Source organism: Choristoneura fumiferana, chromosome 12, assembly GCF_025370935.1.
Source record: "Choristoneura fumiferana chromosome 12, NRCan_CFum_1, whole genome shotgun sequence".
Classification (NCBI taxonomy): Eukaryota; Metazoa; Arthropoda; class Insecta; order Lepidoptera; family Tortricidae; genus Choristoneura; species Choristoneura fumiferana.
In genome coordinates, this window is record NC_133483.1 from 3,490,829 (window position 1) to 3,501,209 (window position 10,381).

Below are 10,381 nucleotides of genomic sequence, written 5' to 3' on the forward strand. Positions count from 1 at the left end.
GCCAGGGCAGTAAGTAAGCTGACATCTGTCAGCTTGATGTGCTGTTCGTGCCAAGGGATGTAATGTTTTTTTATCTAGAACTGATCACCGATTGACCATCTCACTTCATGGCAAGTGCTATTCATTCTGGCCTTGAATCTTAATCATGTTTATCTGGGAAAACAGACAACGGAAACAATTTAATTCCCTAGCAGCTTGTTCCAAGCTATTTCTTTGTGGCATCCCTGTGGGCTGTTATACCGCATTTATCATAAGGAATTGGGAAGTGCTCTAAAGGATTGTACGGTTTATTGCTTGCTGCTAAATTTCTTGATAACAGTACTTGCAACCGACTATTTAACCGTTGGCAGACTACCAGTTCAGTTCTTGTGAAACTTCTTACAACGCAGGGTAAAACTTTGGAATCAGTCTGCAGCGTCAATATTTCCGGACCGGTATTTTGGGATTTTCAAAACAGCCTTCTTTTTCTCCTAACACCTGCTATTCTACGTTTTCCATGAGCAGTAGTGACTGCTATCTATCGGATGACTCGCCTATTCGTGTGCTCATAAACAGGGTTTCAAAAGATTGGAAAACATTTTGATGTAAGTTTGTAATCAACTGTATGATAGCCAATGCACAGCCTTATACTACTGGAGCTAAAAATTTAAATTTTGACTATTGTAGAGTAGCACTAAAAAGGGATTTTTGTAAATTCCCACAGGATAGGGAACTTATGTTTTAGTGTTCTACTGCAAAAACGGAACCCTTATAAAACCGCTTTGTTGTTCGTTCGTCTGTCTGTCAGTACTCTTTTTCTCAGGAACGCGTGGAGGTACGCTGAAATTTTATAAAATATGCCTTGAAACAGTGAAAAAATCAAATTTCTTAGTCAAGGCAATCAAAAATGCCAGTTCTCGTACCAGTGCTTATGTTAGATGTAAACAATAACATATCACCAAAACCTCTTCAAATCTTAAACGTAAAATCGATATTAATTAAAAAGTTTACAAGTCAAGTACTCCCTCATTTTCGTTTGCTCTATCTGAACGTTCAATGTTGTGCATGTTCAAAATTAATTTCAAGTAAATTACAAACTTAACAACAAATCCCGAAAAGTAATTATGAAATGAATTGGTAGAAATTAATGTTGTGTGGGTAATTGCTAATAGGCGTCTTTTCCTTATCCCATAAGTACAGGATGTCTGAGGTAAAACCCAAAGGAATACCTAAGCATTAATGCATGCATAATAGAAGATGAAGCAAAGCGTGTGGTGACGTGTGGTGGTGGTGAATGGTGGAAAAATCAAAAACATAACGGTGAAGTTGATCTACGTTGGTAAAATGGTGATGATGTAATAAATAGGTTCTCTTCCAAAAATGTATAGGTACATTTTAAGAATCACAGACGATGTATGCCTCAGAGCCTAGGTTCATGTAATTCTTGCACAAACTGCAAAACGTATCCGGTAAACAGACAAACAAGCTACTTAACTATTTACAACGTTCGATCGTGTGTTATCATTTCGATAGTTCCGAAATACCGTACACATCTTAAATTTACATACTTACATCAATTTTCTTTCATCATAGAAACATAATACATCATAATATTAAATTTTTCTTTTTTTTAAACTTATACGCTAAAACGCACCTATTACTTAAAGCAGCTTTTTTCTTATTTGGCGATGCGCCGAAGTATCCTAACCCGAGTACTTACTGCCTTTTCGCAACGTAACGTTTGGCAACCTGTTTCATTTCGCAAACTCTAAAACTGTAAACATTTCAGGATTTATTTCAGGGCCATCGTGTAGAACCCTTTAGGTTAGGTTAGGTTAGTTTTATAAAAATCCTGAAATATTTACAGTTTCAGAAATATTAAACAGTAGGGAAATGAAAAGTTGCGAAATGAAACAGGTTGCCAAACGTTATTCGCCGAAATATTAGTAAACCATCTTAACCATACCCAGTGAGGAAGAACGCGTCGTATTGTAATATAACACAATTTTATTCAATTTTGTTGAGCACGTCTTACGTCATGGCAAAATCGTATGTTTCTTCAGGAAATTGGGTTTTTTATGAAGAAACCGATAGAATTTTTGTTGACTGTGAAGGTACATGACTGTTTTTCAATGTTGGATATAAATCTTCCACCTATGTTTTTTTACGAAGAGTAAAGTCTACAGATAAATGAAGAAACAAGTGAACACAACTAAAAGGTGTTACAATATCTTGAAGATAATTTTAAACGCAAACACATGGGCATGTATCAACATACCTAATTTATCTTCTAGCCGATCGAACAACAAATCGCGTATTAAAAAACATCACCCTTTTTACTCCGTTTTTAAACCTGCTAAAACCAAGTCCAATGAAGCGCTTAATTAGTTACACATGTAACATAATCCCATTAACATACCCGATCTACCAAATCTCGATTAACTGTATCATTAAGCTAATTAACTTTGCCCGAACACGCTACCTTTACCCACCAAAAAATTAAAAAACTTTCAATTCATAAAAAAAATGCAAAGTTACTGGCACTTGAGAAAAAAATGTTTTCAAAAAAGGAACGTGTTTTTTTTTTAAGATCGCGCGCGGGTTTCGGCCCGCCCTGGGAACGCGGGCGGCCCATACGGCATTTGGGCGGATACTGCCGCAGCCAGGAGCCTACGTCACGCCAATGGACCTCGACACCTTTTTGCGGGACCCTAATTAATTACAGCCGTGACGCTGACACGCTTCAGTCGAAATCTTTCGCAATGATAGGTTCACATTGAATGGAGTGATCTATTTTGGATGGACGAATTGCTGTCTCAGTTTTTGCGGTGAAGGTTGGTGAGTGTGAAACGAGGGATTTGATATGAATAAACGTAGCTTTGAATTGATATTTAAGGTTGACACGCTGTAAATGTTCATTCTTGCTCTTAAATATGCGACGTGCGAGAAGACCGAATCGGTTTGCCACGGTACATTAGGGCTTTCAAAAGTGCATTGATAATAAAGTAACCAATCAAACATATGGCTTCTAAATGCTTTCGATTATGAAATCTTTCCTCGTTACGAATAATTAGTGTGTAATAAATTTTTGAAAGTCAATTTTCACTTGCATCCAGTGGTCAGATAAAATTTGATACAGATGCTTATGTATTAGATCACAATGAATAAAACACATAGTCAACAGAAAATGCAGTATTTTCACAGAAATATAGTCAAAAGTCACAGATTATGCACCGTATTATTTTTGATAAGCAAAACAGTAGCAACCCCAACAAAGTACAATTATCGAATCGAAACCGCCAAATAAAATGTGATCATTACTTGTCACAGCTAAAGAAGTAGCTGTACTCAATCAACACGTAGGTACTAAACAAGCCGTGATGGCCTAGTGATTTGACCTATGACCTCCCAAACAGAGGAACGTAGGTTCAAACCCCCGGCGGGCGCGCACCTCTGAATGTTTCGAAATTCATGTCATCATCATCAGCCTATATAGCAGCAGTCCACTGCTGGATATAGGCCTCCCCCAAAGAGCGCCATTTCGCCCTGTCCTCGGCTAGACGCATCCAGCTTCTACCAGCAGCCTTTCGCAGATTGTCACTCCACCCGGCCAGAGGGCGTCCTACACTACGTTTGCCAAGACGCGGTCTCCACTCAAGAACTCGTTTACTCCAGCGGTTGTCGGTTCTGCGACAGATATGACCAGCCCACTGCCACTTCAACTTGTTAATTCTCTGAGCTATGTCGATGACCTTAGTTCTGTGCCGGATAGCCTTGTTGCGGATTCTATCTTTCAGAGAAACTCCGAGCATAGCTCGTTGAGCGACCTTGAAGTGGTGGATTAGCCGTACCGTGAGTGTCCACGTTTCAGCTCCGTATGTCATGACAGGTAGGACGCAGTGATGAAAACTTTCGTTTTCAGACATTGCGGTATGGATGACGAGAAAACTTGTCGTAATTTTCCGAATGCTGCCCAGCCCAGCTGAATCCTCCGCTTGGCCTCCTTCTCAGAGTTATTTCTACCTAGCTGCAAAATCTGCCCGAGGTATGTGTACTCCGAAACACTTCAAGAAGGTTTCCATTGACACACATTGATTGTTTGATTGATTGGAAACTCATGTGCGAAATTACATTTGATATTTACCACGAGCCTTTCGGTGAACGCAATCATCGTGAGGCAACCTGCACAAACGTATGAAGCAATTCAATGGTGTGTGTGAAGTTCTCAATCCGCACTGGATCCGCGTGGGAGCTACGGCCCAAGCCCTCTCATTCTGAGAGGGGGCCTGTACCCAGCAGTGGGACGTTTATAGGTTTTGATGATGACGATGATGATGACTCAAACAACATATTTTATATGAATCGAAACACTCGACCTTCAAAATTACCGTCAAAGCTGCGTATTTGAATAGGTATCAGCATTAATCTTGACGTTACTAGTACTTAAAAAACAGCTCTATAACATTACTATAAGGTCGTAAATACACATAATATTATTATTTGTAAGACTGTATCAATATTTCTATTCGTGACTTTACTCGAGGCCTAAATAAACAAGTGAAAATTGTCTAATAAAGTACCGAAAGGGCGCAGGGTTCGAAGCAGCAGAAGAAGGGATTTTACTCCCTGTTTTATGTAAAGGTGGGTTATAAAGTCAGTGATACATTGTCGATTAGGTAAACGTGGCCAATGGGCGAACACCAAAATGAAATTGTGAATGAATGAAAAACTCCTGAGGCAAAAAAAATATTTTTAATAATAATTGATTGAATCAGGCGTTACTTTGCGGAGGTTCAATTAACTAAAAGAATTACTATGCTCACATTATTCTAACATCTGGTAGCATGGTGAACGGTTGTGATGCTCTGAACATGAGGTTTGTTTGAGTTTGGAACGTATTAGTTTAGTGTGGTGGTGATAGATGGGTTTGTGTGATTTGTGTGTGTTCTTACAGTGAGCATTGCATTAACACACATTTCTTGTATAATCGTAGCTATCATAATTAAGGTTGCGGGTATAAATGTGAAGGGTTACTAACATTTCTAGCCTAGCGGCTAGAAACGGCTGCTTACATTTCATTGTATATTCACATGATTTAGTTATTTGTTTTTGTTGTTTCTGATTTATTTACTATAGGATACATTTAACATAAATATACATAAACAATGTCATTTTCATCTGTATAAAGTGTTAAAAACTCGAAATTCTCATACAGAATGTGACACAGCAGTGGAATAGGACTTTTTAAATAATTTATTCGTGAGAGATGTTTGGGAAATATAATAAGTGCTACTATATAACAAAAATAAGAGTTTAACAGTAATAAATGAAATAAAAATCGTTTTTTTCTTCGATACTCAAGTCGGGTATCTACCCAGTGTATAGCGGCTGGTAATTCGTTTCGGTAACTACCGCCTTACAAGCCGCTGGTTTACAACTATAGTCAAACGTACGACGACGACGACGACGACGACGTGGTGAGACGTACTAGGCAAAACGCGGACTGAGTCTTGCGAGTACGCGTCCACAAAAAGACTAGATCCAAAGACTAGGTCCACGAGTATCTACGAGTACTTAACTCAATTGACTCATTGCGGAATCAAAATGATTCCCGTATATGCGCTCCCGTGATTGCATATACACCGTGCTAAGTAGTTTTACGAATGTCGAAGTACCGAAAAGGCATCAAAAGAAACTGGACTTTTTGTGTTCATGCTACTTAAAAGTGTTATTTGAACAAATGATAACTCGCTCCTTTTTCTTGGAATTCATCGCGCAGTGGCTAGGGCGTGTTGGTCGATCCCGAAGACCCGAAGTTCCCGGACGTTTTCCGAATAGTTCCAAGCGCGACGAGCGCAGTGAGCGCACGTATCATGCTTGTTTTCAAGTTGGCGGAACGTTGTCAGCCGCCGTATTCCTAAATACTCGTACGCTAAAAGAATCGCGGGTGGGAACGCGTACTCACGCGTCCGTGCCGAAACCTATTCCAGTAAATACGTCTCACCTCTACTATAGTCGCGGGCGAGCAAAGTAAATGTTTTATTTAGTTTATTAAATCGCAAAACTTATGTTAAAGGGTTAAATATGGCCTTATACTCGTAGCCAGCACATTTTTATTCATCATATTATTCGTTTTGAAAGAAAAGTTGTTCCTTCACTTCGCGCGAAATGTGGTTCTGTGAATCAAAAACACATCTGGGGTAATTGCGGCCCGTAAGCCTGTAGGCTCGACGCTGGATAGGCGCGTGGATGATTCCCTTTTAAACACAATTTACTGGAAGCGGAATAAAAGAGTAGATTTATATGTATTCCGAGTTTGGGAACGGCGATTTAAAGCAAATGTGGTGTATAAAGAGCTATTCCGGCGTCGATGCTCCCGCAGTTTTGATCATAATCATAAATCATCTTTATTTGCATAAAAAATGGTACCTACCTACAGTAAGGTGTTACATTTTGAAACTTGAACATTTTTTTTTTGCTAAGTAGTTTTAGCATGCAACATTAAAAACTTATACCTATGACTTTACTTGAGAGAAGATTCTTCGTTCCATTCTCCATACAAACGTAGTCCCGGTCTCATTTGAAAACTAGGCAACAGAAATAGATGTAATTTTGTAAGTATGGACTAGACGTAATTATCTATGCATGTGGTTTTTCAGATTTTCATATAAATGTGTAATATCAGCATTACAGGAGCTCAAAAGTCGACAAAAATAAGATGTGGACTTTGCACGAGAATTTCAGACTAATAATAAAGCATTTATACATATTTTTATTTTAATAAATTCGTTCCAATTAAGGTTTAATTGAAGCTTTGAACATACGCAAGGAGCCGTAGCGTTAAAGATAAGCTGGAGATTAACGAGATACGTAACAACAGGGATTTTAATTAGTACCAGATTAAGATTACGCTTCAGCAGTGCTTAGGGTGGCTACTACGACATTCGAAAACAGAAGTTTGTATCGTGTCCCTCTCACTCTCGTATTAAATAATATAAGCATCAGCGGGACAGCAAGACACGAAGTTCGAATTTTACATTTCGTAGTATACAAATAGGGCGTGTGTAACAACGGGAGGGTTAGTGGTCCGCTTTGAGAGTGAGAACTGTGTTAAACTTTGGCTTCTTCAATTTTTTTTTAGGTTCTGCGAGGGTTGGATCAGATCTTTTTTATTGTTTCCCGTTGGTTTCTTCCTTGACCAACCCTAACCCTTTTGTTTATAGCAGGACTTCCCAACCAGGGGGATTCAGGAAAAAAAATCTAGGTGAGTAGTATAATAGTTAAGGGATGCATGAAAAAACTTTGTTTGGTTGGCGTCGGGGGTTAAAAAACACGATCTAACAGAAACCTCGGTCGTCTAGTCTAGGGTACTAAACGTCTTATCTATTTATGTCTCTACTTTCTTAACGGGCTCTACCCACCATGCTGAGTACCATCATAAGTACAACATTGAGTGTTCTCGACCATTTCTTACAAGTTCAACAAGCTAAGTACGAAAAGTTATAATTGAGTTGTATTTTAAGTACCTCCTCGAAAAGTTAAGAGTTTTGTACGAGCTTACTTATAATTGGTCGTTCCCTTCCCAATACTAGGAAATTGAATTATCCTTATAACAGTTAGCACCTGGGCGACTGAGCTTTGCTCTGCCCCTTTCGTGGAAGTTCCACTATCCGACAAAAGATGACTTCTTTTGCGTGAGTTCAGCTATGCGCCAAAGATAATGTAGTACGTGTTAATTCACCTATCCGACAAGACTTTCGCATTAGTATTGTATTCAACATTGTATATAATTAAGTCAAAAAAAGCTCGTGGCGTCTTCTTCGTACGATGTTCGCTATGCTCACATCGTAACCCACGCCACTCGCCTTTGGCCCCTCTTATACAACTGAAGCATAAAATACTATTCCCATGAATAACATAGTGACGTAACGTTGCGACGATAACGTGCAATCTTTACACGAGGAGGTATGCAAAGCAGCCGCCGGCTCGCAAATGGCCAAGTTTTGAACTTATCGAAACGCTGCAGCTCTCCCGAATAACAAATAAGAGGATGAAATTGTGAAATACCGAACTTGAACGTTTCTCCTGTAATATTTGCGGCAATATGAGTTGTCTACGAAATTTCACAAGCAGTGAATTTGAAAGTATAATTTGGCGACGTTCTGCTAACTCATACGTATCAAGAGGTGTACTGCTGTTTCAACAAAATATTTTTCGCCAAATTTTACTTCCCAGAAACTTATCGCAGTAGTTTCATTTCCCAAACGAATCTTTGGCATATTAACATTTCACATTTTATTCATTTGGCATAATTTTACATTGCCAAGTTTTATTATGACAAAAGTTTATTAAGCAAACGTTTTCCTTTGGCTAATATTACATTCCAAAAAAATGTTTTTTCAAAATGACACTTTGCACAGGAACCAATCACAGAAAGGGAAGAGTGCTTTATGCTAAACGATACATTTCACTAAATAATACTTGGTAATATGAAACATGACTAAGTAATTATTTTTGAAACAATAATTTGGCAAAAAAAATTACTAACTGTAAAATTGCGACCACTCACTTGCTTTTGGATTTTAAAAATGGTGGCCTATATTGCTCTGTCATTTTTGCAAATTCTCCGCGAGATGCCGTGTTTTATTGAAAAATTCATAACTTGGCTTCTACTGGACCATTTGCTATGTTTATTTTACACATAAAAGCCAATTAAACAAAGATTTGATGTAGTTACTTATTTTATGGATTACAATATTGAAAATAATTATAAAAAATGCGTAAAACTGACACACTGATAAAATTGAACTCTTCAAGCAGAAATGTATTTTTAGAAAAAAAACTAAAGCGATAACACCCTTTTTGTTTACATTTAAAAAAAAGTAGATTAGTTGTTCTTTCATTTGATGCCAAATACAGTATAAGTGTTCATATAAAATTGTATAGTAAACATCATTTCATTTTTAGATATGTAACGCAAGACGGGGCGAAATTGTTTCTTTGAATCGTGATTTATTTGTGGCTAATTTAGAAAGTCAAGAACCAAAATATAGTTCTAATTAGAAAAAGCAACTAATAATCATAAATTAGAATGAATATATTTTGCAATAATCACGTAAATTACGGTTCTATGAGTCTAAATAACAAAAATTATGTACGTACCACCGAAGTTTTTTGTTTTCAGTCGAACTAAAACCCTTCAAACCACAATATCACACGACACAAACACATTATAAATCACAGTCTGTACCTAGGAAACCACAATTACACAAACTAAACCGTTATTACATAGAATAACACTGATTTTAAGGTAAATAAACAAAGCCGTTACGAAAAAACTCAGCACGTGTTAGGGACAGTGCACTCAACTGCCGAAACTCGAAAGTAAACAAACATGGCGGCCCGTTAGGTTCGGAACACAACGGGCGCCACCGGGTCTATGCGGTGTTTTAGAATTGAACATATGTTATTTTAAGTATTACGGTCTATAAATAGTTTAATGTAGATAACTTAATATTTGCAAATGTTTTACCTCTTTTCATTTACTTTATGTTCGAGTCTTTATCAGTTATGCAGTCGTTATTTATTCAGACTTAAAAAAATAAGGTGGTTCTACGTTAGACTGTATTTTTTAAATAAATCCTATCCTACTAATATTATAAATGTGAAAGTTTGTGAGTGAGTATGTTTGTTACTTCTTCACGCTGAAACAGCTGGACGGATTTGGCAAAAAGTTAGTTTAAAACCTGGATTAAAACATAGGATACTTTTTATTCCGATGTTCCCACGGGACAGGTATAAAATCTCGAACTAATAACCGCTGGGCTTAGAGTCATGAAATTTGGCATGGGTGTTTTAATTTAACGTCAATGAAAACCACGATGTAATTTTAGGGAATTCCCACGGGAATTTAATAAAATCCCGGAAATTTAATTCAACTGCTGTTATTATAAAGGATAGGCATTTAAAGAGGTTGTAGCAAACTGCTGTTAGGCAGTGGATAAAAAACGATCGAATGTGGTTGGAATTGTATTGTATTTTTTTTACATGACAAATTTTAATTTATTTATTTAATCTGTATTGCACAAAAGAAAAAACTTAACTCACAAAAGGCGGCCTTGAGGCATTCAAAGTCAAAGTCAAAGTCAAAATAACTTTATTCTATTTAGGCTACAACAAGCACAGTTTATGAATGTCAAAAAAATCTACCACCGGTTCGGAATAACCTCTGCTGAGAAGAATCCGGCAAGAAACTCAACGAGGTATATATTTTTTTTAACAGATTTACAATATTATTAAATGATATCTATACATCACAAGTATTTAACACAACTTCATTTTTAACACAGTAGGTTCGCTATTTGAAGGGATCGCTAATGCGGATCGGAATTATTTCCAAATA

The 10,381-nt window shown here is 37.4% G+C and overlaps 1 protein-coding gene across 12 annotated transcripts in view; it reads right to left on the minus strand.

Annotated features, from left to right (window-relative positions):
* Window positions 1-10,156, minus strand: part of LOC141433136 (uncharacterized) — a 76,148-nt gene extending 65,992 nt beyond the window's left edge. For 5 of the 12 annotated variants that reach the window (XM_074095011.1, XM_074095009.1, XM_074094999.1 and 2 more), the window contains exon 1: window positions 2,258-2,615. The gene's annotated coding sequence lies outside the window, so the exon portion shown is untranslated. Of the gene's footprint in view, window positions 1-1,945; window positions 1,971-2,257; window positions 2,616-9,141 lie in introns of those variants that run through there. The other 7 variants (XM_074095004.1, XM_074095005.1, XM_074095003.1 and 4 more) reach the window with 7 other exon arrangements.
* Window positions 10,157-10,381: the final 225 nt, after the last annotated feature.